The following is a 12824-nucleotide window of genomic DNA, read 5'->3' on the forward strand; positions in this document are numbered from 1 at the left end:
AGACTGCAGGGTAGAGCAAACACTGTACATAAAGTATGCACAGCTGCATGATAATCGCAAAAAAGAAAATCTCTTATTTTCTAAAAGTGGCGTAATAATCAGTTCATCTCAATGTTGTTCATTTTGTGATTAGAGCTGCAATAATAATAATAATAATGAACAATTATTAGTACAGATCAACCTAGCAATTATTTTTTCAATTAACTGATTAATCTTTAAGTTCCTATATGACATCTTGAAATAACTTTTTTGAATTGAATGCTTACTATTTGTAATATTATTAGATTTTTCTTTTCTGATCCAGGGGTTGTTATGTATGGGTAGCTGCCCTCCACTTATGTTTATTTTTCTTTTATTTTTGTCTCCCCTCCCCTGTTGCTGTGCTTAGTTAAGACATGCAGACGCTGGGGCGCTGCCAGCTCAGGACTGTTAGTTCAGGTCTATGCCATATGGAAGCTACATAGTTTGTGGGATCCTGCTGCTAGTTCTAGTTCTAAGAACACGCTTAGGAATAGTTAGGTGTATGGTTCTGTTCTGAGAGCCCTCTGTTCGGGCAATTTGGGAGTTAGTTTTATTTCATATATTGCCTTTTATTATTCTGTATTTATTAATGTTTTCTGCTCCTTTTTAACCCCTCTCTTCTCCTTCCTGCCTCCTCAATCTCTCTCTCTCTCTCTCTCTCTCTCTTTACTTCTCTCTTCTACTTTACCCTCCCCTTACTCCTTAATGTTTGATAATGGCTAATAGAACAAGGAATGGGGGAGTCCTGGAATGTTAAAGGGATCAATGGCCCAGTTAAGAGAGGTAGAATTTTTTTCCCACCTAAAACATCTTAAGACTGACATTGCTTTTTTTACAAGAGACTCATTTAATTACTAAAGAACATCATAGATTAAAAGCCTCATGGGTTGGCCAAACCTTTCACTCCAACTTTAGTAGCAGGGCAAGGGGCACGGCCATCTTAATACATAAGAAGGTCAAATTTTTCCCAACCAAAGTCATTGCTGACCCTCAAGGCCGCTTCATCATAGTTTCTGGTTCTCACAATAACGTCGATGTTGCTCTCGTCAATCTCTATGCACCTAACTGGGATGATGAATCATTTATTTCAAACGTCATCTCAGACCTGCCTGACCTGACCTCCCACCATTTAATTTTGGGAGGTGACCTCAACTGTGCAACAGATCCACTATTGGACAAATCCTGCCCTAAGAGGTGCCCTCCTTCCAAAATGGCCATAGCACTCTCATCATTCATGAACCAAACAGGAATTATTGACCTGACAAAAAACAAATTTCCTTCTACTCTCACGTCCACATAACATTCTCTAGGATTGATTATTTTTTTGTTGATAGCTATTTTCTGTCTGCTGTAAATAGCATAGAATACTCCTCTATTGTAAAACCGGATCATGCTCCGTTGTTGCTTGACCTCTCTTTTACGCTTCTACAGAAAACACGCCCCTGGAGATTGAACGAATTGAAAATAAATGATGATATATTCTGTGAAACGATCTCCAAAGCTATTGATGATTTCCTGATATTGAACAACTCTGATCTCATATTTCCATCTCTACTTTGGGAGACTCTTAGGGTAGTTGTCTGAGGAGAGATTATATCGTACTCTGCGAGGCAGAACAAGTTGAAAAAGCAAGAACAAGAAAAGCTTATGGAAAGAATAAGAGTCTCAATCTCCTGAATTGGACAAAATTAGACAAAATCTCCAGATGAATTACAATTTACTCTCAACCCAAGAGACAGAAAAGTTACTGTTACAATCACGCGGATTGGTTTATGAGTATGGTGAGAAGGCAGAACGCCATTTATCACATCAAATCAAGGCCCACTCAGCATCCCAGCAAATTAAACAAATAAAGACCCACACTGGTGAACTTACAGTGATCCCATCAGTCATTAATGATACCTTTAAAACCTTTTATTCTAAGTTGTACACCTCACAATTTCCCCCAGATAACGAACATATGATGTGATTTTTTGGTAACCTGGAATTCCCATCTATACCTGCTACTCAGGTCAGCAAGATGACTGTCCCCTAAAACCTAGTGAAATAGCAGACTCAATTAAACTAATGCAATGTGACAGGGCCCCTGGTCCGGATGGTTATCCAATAGAGCTCTACAAAAGATTTATTGATAAATTGGCCCCTCTCCTTTTAAAAATGTTTAACGACTCTCTGGACCGGGGGACCCTGCCCCAGACTCTCACCGAGGCCACGATTACTTTAATACTAAAATCTGGCAAAGACGACTCAGATTGCAGCTCTTACCGCCCGATTTCTCTTTTAAATGCAGACTATAAAATTCTAGCTAAGGCATTAGCTATCCAGCTTGAACAGGCACTACCTAATATTATCTCACCGAACCAAACCGGGTTTATAAAAAACAGACACTCCTTCTCTAACATCCGTAGGCTTCTTAATATTATTTTCTCTTCACCATCCGATGAGACACTAGAGGTGGTGGTCTCTTTGGATGCTGAGAAAGCTTTCGATAGGGTGGTGGTATCTCTTCGAGGTTTTTAAGAGATTCTGTATCGGCCCCAAACTTATTTCCTGGATTACTCTCTTGTATTCCTCACCAAGGGCCTCCATAAACACTAATGGGATGAGGTCCCAATATTTCATCCTTGGCAGAGGAACCCGTCAGGGGTGTCCTCTAAGTCCATTGTTGTTTGCAATAGCTATTGAGCCATTATCTATTGCACTTAAATTTGCCAACTTTAATCAAGGAATTCTTAGATTTGATACACAAAATCACCTTTTGTTATATGCGGATGATTTATTACTATTTGTTTCCGACCCAGTATCAACCATACCACAAATAACTGAAATATTAAAGTGTGTGTCAACTTTAAGTATTTAGGTGTCAACATTTGTCGAGAGTTATCTGGCCTTTACCAAGAAAACTTCCCGCCCTTAATTGATAAGCTTGTTGCGGACCTAGAGAGATGTAATGTCTTGCACATATCCATCGCAGGTAGGTAAATTGTATTAACACTTTTTGTACCTCTTCCAAAGCCTGCCACTCTTTTTACCTGAATCCTTTTTTCATGCGATAAACAATCTTATTTCCTCTTTCATATGGAAAGACAGGACCCCCAGGATCAGAAGAGAATATTTACAGAGACACAGATCAATAGGTGGATTGGGTCTTACCAATCTAAAAATGTACTATTGGGCGGCTAATATACACAAAATGACTATGGATCAAGGAGCCAAAACTGAGTTGGTGTGAGTTTGAGGCTAAATCTTGTCCTGCTACTTCACTTTTGGCTCTGCTCTCATCTAGTATTCCCATCCAACCAGCCAAATATTCTCGCAACCCAGTGATTATTTCAACTTTAAGAATCTGGTCTCAATTTAGACTTGCTTTTGGACTCCAAGAGCAGAATAACCACAGCCCTATCCACAATAACCATCTCTTCCCCACTGGCACTGACATGGCCTTCTCCTTGTGGCAGAGGTCGGGCCTTGTTAAACTGAAAGATTATTATTATTATTAATAATGTGTTTTGCAGCTTCAGTGACCTAGCTGTGAAAAATTGTACCTACCAAAATCGCATCTATTTCGATACTTCCAGGTGCGTAACTTTGCTAAGCTTAAAAACCCATTCTACCCCAATGCCCCTCCTAATTCAGTAATTGACTCAATTTTGGACATTTCCACAAATCAGAAAGGCCTCATCTAAAAAATGTACACCTTGCTTTCTCAATTCACAGAACCGACTTTTGCCAAAATCAAAAGGAGATTGGGAATGTGAACTCGGCAGAGTTACAGATGACGATTTCTGGAAAGAGGCATTAGCTAGAGTAAATGATAGCACTTCTTGCCCCAGACTCAATCTGATACAATTTAAGGTTGTACATGGCATACATCTTACTAACCCCAGACTTTCCAAAATATATCCCAATGTCACTGATAAATGTAATAGGTGCCACATGTCACCAGCTAACATGATACATATATTTTGGGCTTGTCCTCATCTTCAGGGTTATTGGACAGGTATTTTTAACCACCTGTCTAGGGCCCTGAACATTGTGTTGACTCCATGTGCAGACACTTCTATTTTTGGAGTATTACCAGGCCATCGATTGCTTGGGAGGAAAATAAGGGATGCTATTGCCGTTGCATCCTTACTAGCACGTAGAAGGATAGTGTTGGAGTGGAAGTCACCATTTGCCCCCAAAGCTTCTTTTTGGCTTAAAGATCTCATGATGTTCTTGTCTCTGGAGAAAATTAAATTCAGCTTGAGGGGTTCGGCGGGAAAATTTTAGTCGGTTTGGGGGCCCATGGTTAAGTACATTTCTAAGTTAAGGTCAATACAGGAAGAAGGACATGCACAGCATTGACTCCTCCTAAGTATAAGGTTAATAATTTCAATTGATCTATAGTGCCACAGATGATTCACATTCCTTGTTGGTGTACCATTGCTGCTGTGCTTTGACAAGAGAGGGTTTTATCCTTTTATTTTTAATTAGGGCCCGAGCGCCAACAGCGGCGAAGGCCCTATTGAAACTGAAGGAATTATTATTTTCTGCAAATTAATTGCCTTTTTGAGGGGCTTAACATATTCAAAAACTCACCAAAATTGGCGGTCGCATCAAGTCTGGTGAAAATGTATGTATTTTAAGGGTTTCGGGAATAGGTGCACAAAAATGGCTCGCTAGCGCCCCCTACAAAGTTAAAAAAATTGAGCCCCTGCAGTGCGTTTAACGTAGACTCACAAAACTTGGTACACATATGTAGCATATCAAGACGTACAAAAAACGTCATTGGAGCCATACCCTAAACCCAATAGGAAGTCCGCCATTTTGATTTCAAAGTTCGAAATTAGTGCGACTTTGGCCATTTCCACGTCGTACTTTAACGAACTCCTCCTAGAGATTTCATCTGATCAACATCAAATTCGGTCCATGCCACCTTAAGACATTAAAGATGAAAAGTTGTTAAAAGAAAAGCTTTTTGTCATAGGGCGTGGCCGTGGCAGGGCGGCCATTTTGTGCGTTTCGCCATCAAAACAGGAAGTGGCTATAACTTGAGTGTACATTGTCCAACTAGCTCGAAACTTTTCAGGATTCATAAGAGTCCAACCCTGAGGACAAATAAAGGCCGATATTAACTTAAAGTCATAGCGCCCCCTAATGGCAACAAGAAGTAGGCCTAAAAGTCAAGGTGCTATACTTTAACGAACTCCTCCTAGAGATTTCATCCGGCGGACTTCAAACTTGGTCTGTACCATCTCAACACCTTAAAGATGAAAAGTTATTAAAAGAAAAACTTTTCATCAAACGGTGTGGGTGTGGCATGGCGGCCATTTTGAGTGTTTGGCGATGAACGAGAAAGTGGCTGTAACTACAGTGTACATTGTCATATCTGCTTGAAATTTCACAGAATCAACAAGAGTCCAGGCGCGAGGGCCCGTCCATTGCTGCTTGCAGCTTTAATTTTTAGTTATTATTATTATAATAATTATTATTTTTGCCTTTATTTTATTTTTTATTATTTACATTTCTTCTTTCTTCTGTACCTGCATAAATATATACATATGTGCGTACATGTGGCCTACATATTCATCTAATTTCATAAGTGTACAATTAATTTCTGCTGTTACACTTGCAAACTCTATGTGGGACTTGGGGCGGGGGAAAATGGGAAAAAAATAAGCCCTTATGTTTGTAGTAACATTTCCTGTAAAAATCAAGAAAAACATATTTGTGAAGTGTATAAAACAGAAAAAAAAATCTGATTTCAGAAGATGGGTCCAGAGAAGGTTCACTTTTTTTACATGATAAATAAACTCTCAATTATCGATCGAGTTAAAAAAGTATTATATACTAATCTGTATATAGCTACATACATAGTTTGTCTCTTATTAAGGCTTATTGCTGTTAACATTTGTTTTGGCCATGTGGTGCATGCTGCACATATTATCTCTATTGCATTAGATAAGCATTACTCATGGACAAATAGGAATGCATTATGATCTAACAGTGCATCCCTGTTATTCACAGATGCACACATGAGAGGTTGGAGAACACACACACACGCACTTGTGCATGTGCTCTGGTTCTAGCTTCTCCACTCGTGTGTGTTAATATGCTCCCCATGAGGTGCTGCAGGCTCTGGTAGTTATAGAAGCTTGGCTAGCAGATGCATTACAAGAGAGAAATACATTAAAGCCACGTGCAGTAGCATGAACGAACACACACACACACACACACACACACACACACACACACACACACACACACAGCGTCTGTCTCCATAAAGGAGAGAAGATGGCTGGCGAAATTCACAAGTTCACAAAAGGTTGGTATCTATCTCGTGAACACCTTTACACAATCACACATTAAAAAGTGCTATAAAAATATTTAATATTCTGAATACAATTGTGTTAATGTTGTAGTCCCGACCTGACTCTTAGCAAATAAGCGATTGCGCCTGCTTTGAAACTAATCGCAAGTTTGCGGTAAAATGCAGTTGGGTTGTCGAGGTCAAAACACTATATGTAGCAGCTGTGAATCAAATAAACGTATTATAAATAATGTTATGTCATTTTTTACTCTTACACTGAATGTTTGCTGCTTCAATCCAGATGAGTATTGAAAAGTATTTTCGCCGACTGAAAAAGGCAAGTGTTGAGGATGAGGACCAGCCTGAACCGGAGGCATCAGTCTGAAACAGAGCTGAACAGTCCGACCAGTGTAATTAGTTATGTTATTAATTTGTTTACAATATTTTCAGCCTTCAACCAGTGAAAGAAAGGGTCAGGGAGAGAAAGAGATAGATTCGTTAGGCATTGAAGTAGGAGAGGAGGACAGCATCCAACAGTGTGTCCTCCTCAGTTTTTGATACTTAATTGTTACGAAAATAAGTATTCACAAAATATGACTGTGGACTCATAACTAACTAACTAACTCATAACCAGAAGACAAAGACCACTGCTCAAAATTCATCCACCATTACTCCAGGAAGTAAAGCCTACACAATATTAGCAGTAAAGTCCAGGCACACTTAGGGTTCAACAATGCTGAGTTAATCTAACCCCCTCCCAGTCAAAACTGTAATACCCCTGCCCAAATATAAAGACATAGATAGATAGATAGAAAGATAGATACATAGATAGAAAGATAGATACTTTATTCATCCTGAAGGAAATTTTAGAATCTCGGCCTTAACCTACTTCTCAACAAAAGCCCAATCCTAAAACAGGCTGACCAGCAGAGCGTCTGTGAGTGTGTCCATTAAACCCTTTGGCAAACGACAACTCTATCTCCAGGAGAGCCAACAAAACAGAGGGGGCCCGGAAGATGGAGGATGCTTACTTTCTTAATCAAGCTGAGTTGCAATTATTGGCATTTAGTGGTCTGATATAGATGTAAGGCGTGCCAGGTGGGCTCTCAGTGCGACAAGCTGACTATGCGTGTGTCGCACAGTAAGTTAAGCATGGGATGGAGGCAGGAGCTCAGACAGTGTCATTACAGAAATGTCAGTCAGAAGGAGGGAAAGGAGGAAAGGGCCTGAGAGAGAAGAGGGAGAGAGAGGGTGGGTGCTTATGAGGATACAGACAGAGGAGAGGGAGAGAGAAGAAAAGGGGCAAGACATTCATGTTCACATCCTTCAGCCCAACGTTTGTTGTTTGGCTTTCTCCACTCAACTGCCCCTCAATGGCCCTGCTGCATGCGATGTGAATATTCAGCACATAAACCGATGTGACTTCTTTCTTTAACAGCCATTAGGCATTCATTATTGTAAACCACACACACACCTGAAACACAATATATTTGATTACAAACCTGAGAGATGAAACTTGACACTTTAATGATGCACTTTTTTGTTTTATAGTTTTATTTTATGATCCATTTATTGTAGTGCAATTTCAAATAATTCTTTTAATTATTCAATTCATGAATTAATTGTTTAGTCTACAAAATGTCACAAAATTGTATAAAAAAACAAAACAAAACACAAGCTTATTTCAATCTCCCACAGCCCAAGGTGATGTCTTCAAATTCCTTGTTTTGTCCAACCAACAATCCAAAACCCAAAGGTATTCAATTTACAGTGACATAAAACATACTGTTTCAGTACTAGTTAGGTAAGGTTTACAACAATGAATTAAAGTGCATGTTACATTTTGTCTTGTATCTCTTCTCTAATGTTGTGCCACATCATCTACTGGTTACTTAAAAATTGTCTGTGATGGAAAACATTGAACAACACTGAGCCCAATGTTGGCACCCCATCAACATAATGGACAATGCCAATTTTCTAAAAAAAAAAAAAAAAAAGAAATTTTGTTTTAAAAATGCACAATGCATAATGTACAAATGCATCAATGAATTTTACACAACTATAGAAATCAGACATCAGGGTGATGGAGATGTCAATCAAGCAGCCTGTACATGTCCACACCGTCCTGAGAGGAAGTCTAATCAACCAAAAGTGAAAACACCTGTGTAAGGAGGTAACTAATGTAGACAAGGGAATTCACTCACTTAAACATATAACCTTACAAATCAGACAACGGCACTTTTTTTCTCCACATTACAACCATCACAGTTATAATGGCTCTTCATTATGGCAGCAAACCACTAATGACAGAACAACCATACATGTTAAATGTTGTTTCATCTTATGAAATATAGCAATGAGCTTATTCATTAAGCCTGATGGGACATATGACACTGACGGGAGTCACCACTATATTAATGCGACCCAAACAAACAACCTGAGTCTCCGCGTCTGGGATTAGAGAGATCAGACCACTGCAAAGCTACACTGCTGCTGTCGCTACACATTTACAGTTATACAGCTTCCTGTCTCTATGCCAGCATCAGGACCTCTTATGCCTCCGCTGACGCTCCGTTCGACGTGACATTTAAAAGCTCAGATGTGCAGGTACTCTTGACACCTGGACAAACACCACGTTGCCATGCAACAGCATCACCAGGGTGACCCACTTCTTCAAACAGAGGGGATTTGAGATCCAAGCTCAGTCATTTTCTAAAATAGCTGGGCACTGCAGCTTTTATAAAACGGCACCTAAATGGGAGTAGCAGTGTATTTGCTGGGAAATATTTTCAGTCGCGAATTAATACACATTTGGTGGGTATTTGGTACTAGGATGGTGTATGTGGGGCAGAGCAAAAATAAACTACAGTGCCCATATTTGTGGTAATAAAGGAACATGTCAACCAGTTTAACAATGTGAAATTCCATTTGATTTGCTGTTCCAATGCTCTCCTTATACGTATAATAAAAAAAATTTAAAAAAGAGTTCTTGGTACATACAAATATATTAAAAGAGCTTAAAGGCAAAACTGGCCCACATTTGTAGTTGCTCACATTTGCTGTAAAGCTGGTGTTGGGTGTCTCTGTGCCATAGTTAACAACATGAGAGGTGTAGCCTTCAACACTCTGTTAGTGGGGGGCCACATTTGGCTGATTGGTGCCGAGTGTGTAACCTGTAACTGCACCACAGGCGGGCAGCAGTTACAAGAGAGGTAAAGCCATTATAATGTGAAACATGTGGACACTTACTGAAAATGTCGCACTCAGCACAATGAGGGTGGAACACAATGCTGCTGCCCTGACAGCACACAGCATCCACCGCTCACACATGTAACACTTTCCACCGCTGACTGACTGTCAAAGCATGTGGGACAGAAATGATGTGTTGTGACATGAAGTATCCATGAAAGATGGATGAATGATTGTCTCTGATTTGTGTCAGATGGCCACTGAGAGCTGCTCACTGAGAGCATGCAGGGTGGGATGTTACCAGTGCCACATCTGACACAGGGCACATCACCAGTTTATTAGGTATGCCTAGCTAAAACTAATGCAGTCTAAGACAACAATAGTCCTGCAATAAAACCCACCTTCATGATTGATCTGTTTTTGTTGCAACTGGTTTGTGGAGGTGTTGATTCAACTTTTTCGGTCTGCAGTTTCTGGCAGAGCTGTCAGACTCGAGTCGTGAATCTTATGACTTTATAACTGTGTCACAGATATAACGTAACAAGACAGACCTGATAATTTTGCTTTTAAATCTTATAAAGTTTATATAAAAGTAATAACCACAATTTTTAAAAGGGAAATCATTCTATTCCAACAGCATTCAATTTGTTAAAGGGTGCATAATGACTTGTTTAGGACTTGGATTTGACTCATTACTTCATAAAGCAGACTTGAGTGTGTAATGCAATTGAAATGTACTGAGAAAGTCTAATATTTATTCTCCCCTCAATGATATAAATGTGAGAGACAAAATATTAGCGACATCTCTCATTATGATACAATACAATCCAACAACACCACAAACCCCAGCAACAAAAATGGCCAAAATGGTCACATAAAACTGGTTAAATAAAAGCTGAACATTATAGCTTTCATGGGGGTAGGGTTTACTGCAGGGTTGCTGTATTAGACAGGTATTAAACTGTATTAAACTGTATTAGTTTAAGTCAGGTGTAACAAACAACTTAGTGCAGTGTACCATATAATAAGAAATAGTCTACTGAGTGGAGACCCCAGTATATTAAATCAGAGCCAACCTGTCCAAGATAGGATCTTTTTAGCCACGTAGTCAAAAATACTAAACAAAAGTAGGCTACATTCTGATCTCAAAAACAAACACTTCTTCACCACCCACTATAATTTAGCCTCCTCTCCTGCAACAGCACACAGCAGCCTGTAATTTCCTGCTTCTCCTGGTTAAAACAGACAAGGAAAATGTATTTTTCTAGTTCAGTATTCAACAAGATTGTCCACTTCGTTACATAATGAAAGCGAAAAGGAACTAACCTTTTAATACTTTTATGCGCAATACTTTATATCTGCTGTAAACTCCTTGTGATTCAAACTAGTCGTACAAGCTTTCTCTGTTAACAGTACCTAGCTAGGTGTTATAGGTCTTGATTTGAGGCTGAAAATTCGCTCATGAACAGTATAAACAATTGGTTTAACAGTCCATTGTCGCAGTGTTAACGCATAGTCCGCAGCTCCACTGACAGCTGTCCCAGCCAGCACACTTAGCTAGCTTCATCCCACAATCAAATCAAATCGTTTCTCATCAAACTATGCAAATATAAGGGTTTTAATGTCGCTTAATGCCGCGTCTTACGATAAAGCCATTTTAAAAACTGAGAATATTACCGTCTAGCTCCGTTGAATCCCTCAGAGATGTCCAGCTCCTCTCTCTCCCCCTGCTCTGCCTCTCTCGGTCCATCTATTTGTCTTGTGAGCGTGCTACGTCACTTCCGGACACTCTGGCCCCTACGTACACCTGTAAACGCAACGTCAAAGATCGTCTATAAGAGTACGGTGGTCATTTCGCATTGGTACTTTTTTTAAATTGTTGATACGTTATTCAAATTTGATGCTTATACTTCTGTACTTCACTTCAGTAAGATGGATTGATTTAATTGAGTATTTTATACTGTGGTATTACTACTTTTATTTGAATCTCAGTAGGCTACTTCCTCTAAATCAGTAATTAGTGGCAAACCACTATTGTTTGCTATTTGACAGGTTTTCAGATTCAAAATTGGCAGTGGAGTGAAAAAAAAAAAGAAAAAAAAAAGGCATCAGCTGCATGCTGTGGAGAACCACACAGTTTTCTAGCATGAATGGCAGCCTGTATGGCACTGTGTCACGTATTCTCCAATGTAAGGGCACTCTAGAGGGCCCTTTATCACGTTTTCTTCACTAGAAGGGCACTTTAACATGTTTTATCTACCATCGAAGAGGGCAATGTTGGCGCAATGGGGGCACCAAGGGGGGCAGTCGGCCCTTTTTTTTATTGGTGTACAAATTTTATATTTTACATTTGATGAGAATAATCTGTTCAAATCCAGTTGATGTATATACAAAACTATAAAAAAAAAAAAAAAAAAAAAATAAATAAAAAAAAAACGTTATATCACTTGATGTTAACAAAATCTTTTTATTATACAAAATGTGGTCCAGTGATTCACTGAGGGCAGAGTTCTGGTAAGCTGCGCTTTGTGGTGCTGTTTGGGATCATGAAACCCGAGTAGAGTGGGAGCTCTTCATTTTTCCTCCTCTCTGGCGCTGTGGTTAAAATTAGCTTCTGTATCTTTTCAATGGCGCTGCGCCGCCGGGAACTTACAGGATAAACAATAATAATAAAGGCAGGAATGCCGGAACAGATCAGACAGTTTACTGTTGAACAGGACTGCCTACAGAGTATACAGAGTTACATCTTTAAAAGTAAACGTCTTCATTCAGGTGCCTGTAGGAACTTTGCAATCAGTTCACAGGGCGATACGTTACAAATTAAAGTCACCGCTTTGTAGATTTCCACAGAGCACGTTTTCTGATTTACTGGCAAAAGAATAATTGATTTATCTAAAGGTAAACAACAAGCAGCGGAATGAAGAGGGTGTGAAACCGATACTGCATGGTCTGGCCACCTCTGCCTGAGCCAATGAGCAGCCCCAGAAGCTGCTCCGAAACTACTGTAAGGCTGCACGCCTGGCAGGTGGACAAAAACACTGTCGAACATTAGAACAAAATATGCATAATGAGTTCACTGTGCTGAGATACTTCCCATTGTGTTCAGTGTGAGTTTAATTTCTCTGCAGAACATTGTGAGACAACACATGCGTTTCTATTAAACAACAAAAGCAGCCAACAATTCAATTTAGATTTTTAATCATTATTATAAGGCCAGGAGTGCTTGATTATGTAAAGGTCACACTGTGAAGTAAACTGCAAGATACAGATACCTTAACATACAGGAAAATTGCGCAGAAATAATCCACAGCAGCATGCATAA

General features: G+C 39.5%; 1 protein-coding gene across 3 annotated transcripts in view; it reads right to left on the reverse strand.

The window, feature by feature from the left end:
• si:ch211-45c16.2 (mitogen-activated protein kinase kinase kinase 13) overlaps nt 1–11269 on the reverse strand; it is a 37522-nt gene extending 26253 nt beyond the window's left edge. For 2 of the 3 annotated variants that reach the window (XR_004897983.1, XM_031299476.2), the window contains exon 1: nt 11180–11269. The gene's annotated coding sequence lies outside the window, so the exon portion shown is untranslated. The remainder of the gene's footprint in view (nt 1–11179) is intronic. The other variant, XM_036003884.1, reaches the window with a different exon arrangement.
• Nucleotides 11270–12824: the final 1555 nt, after the last annotated feature.

Source organism: Sander lucioperca, chromosome 8, assembly GCF_008315115.2.
Source record: "Sander lucioperca isolate FBNREF2018 chromosome 8, SLUC_FBN_1.2, whole genome shotgun sequence".
NCBI lineage: Eukaryota > Metazoa > Chordata > Actinopteri > Perciformes > Percidae > Sander > Sander lucioperca.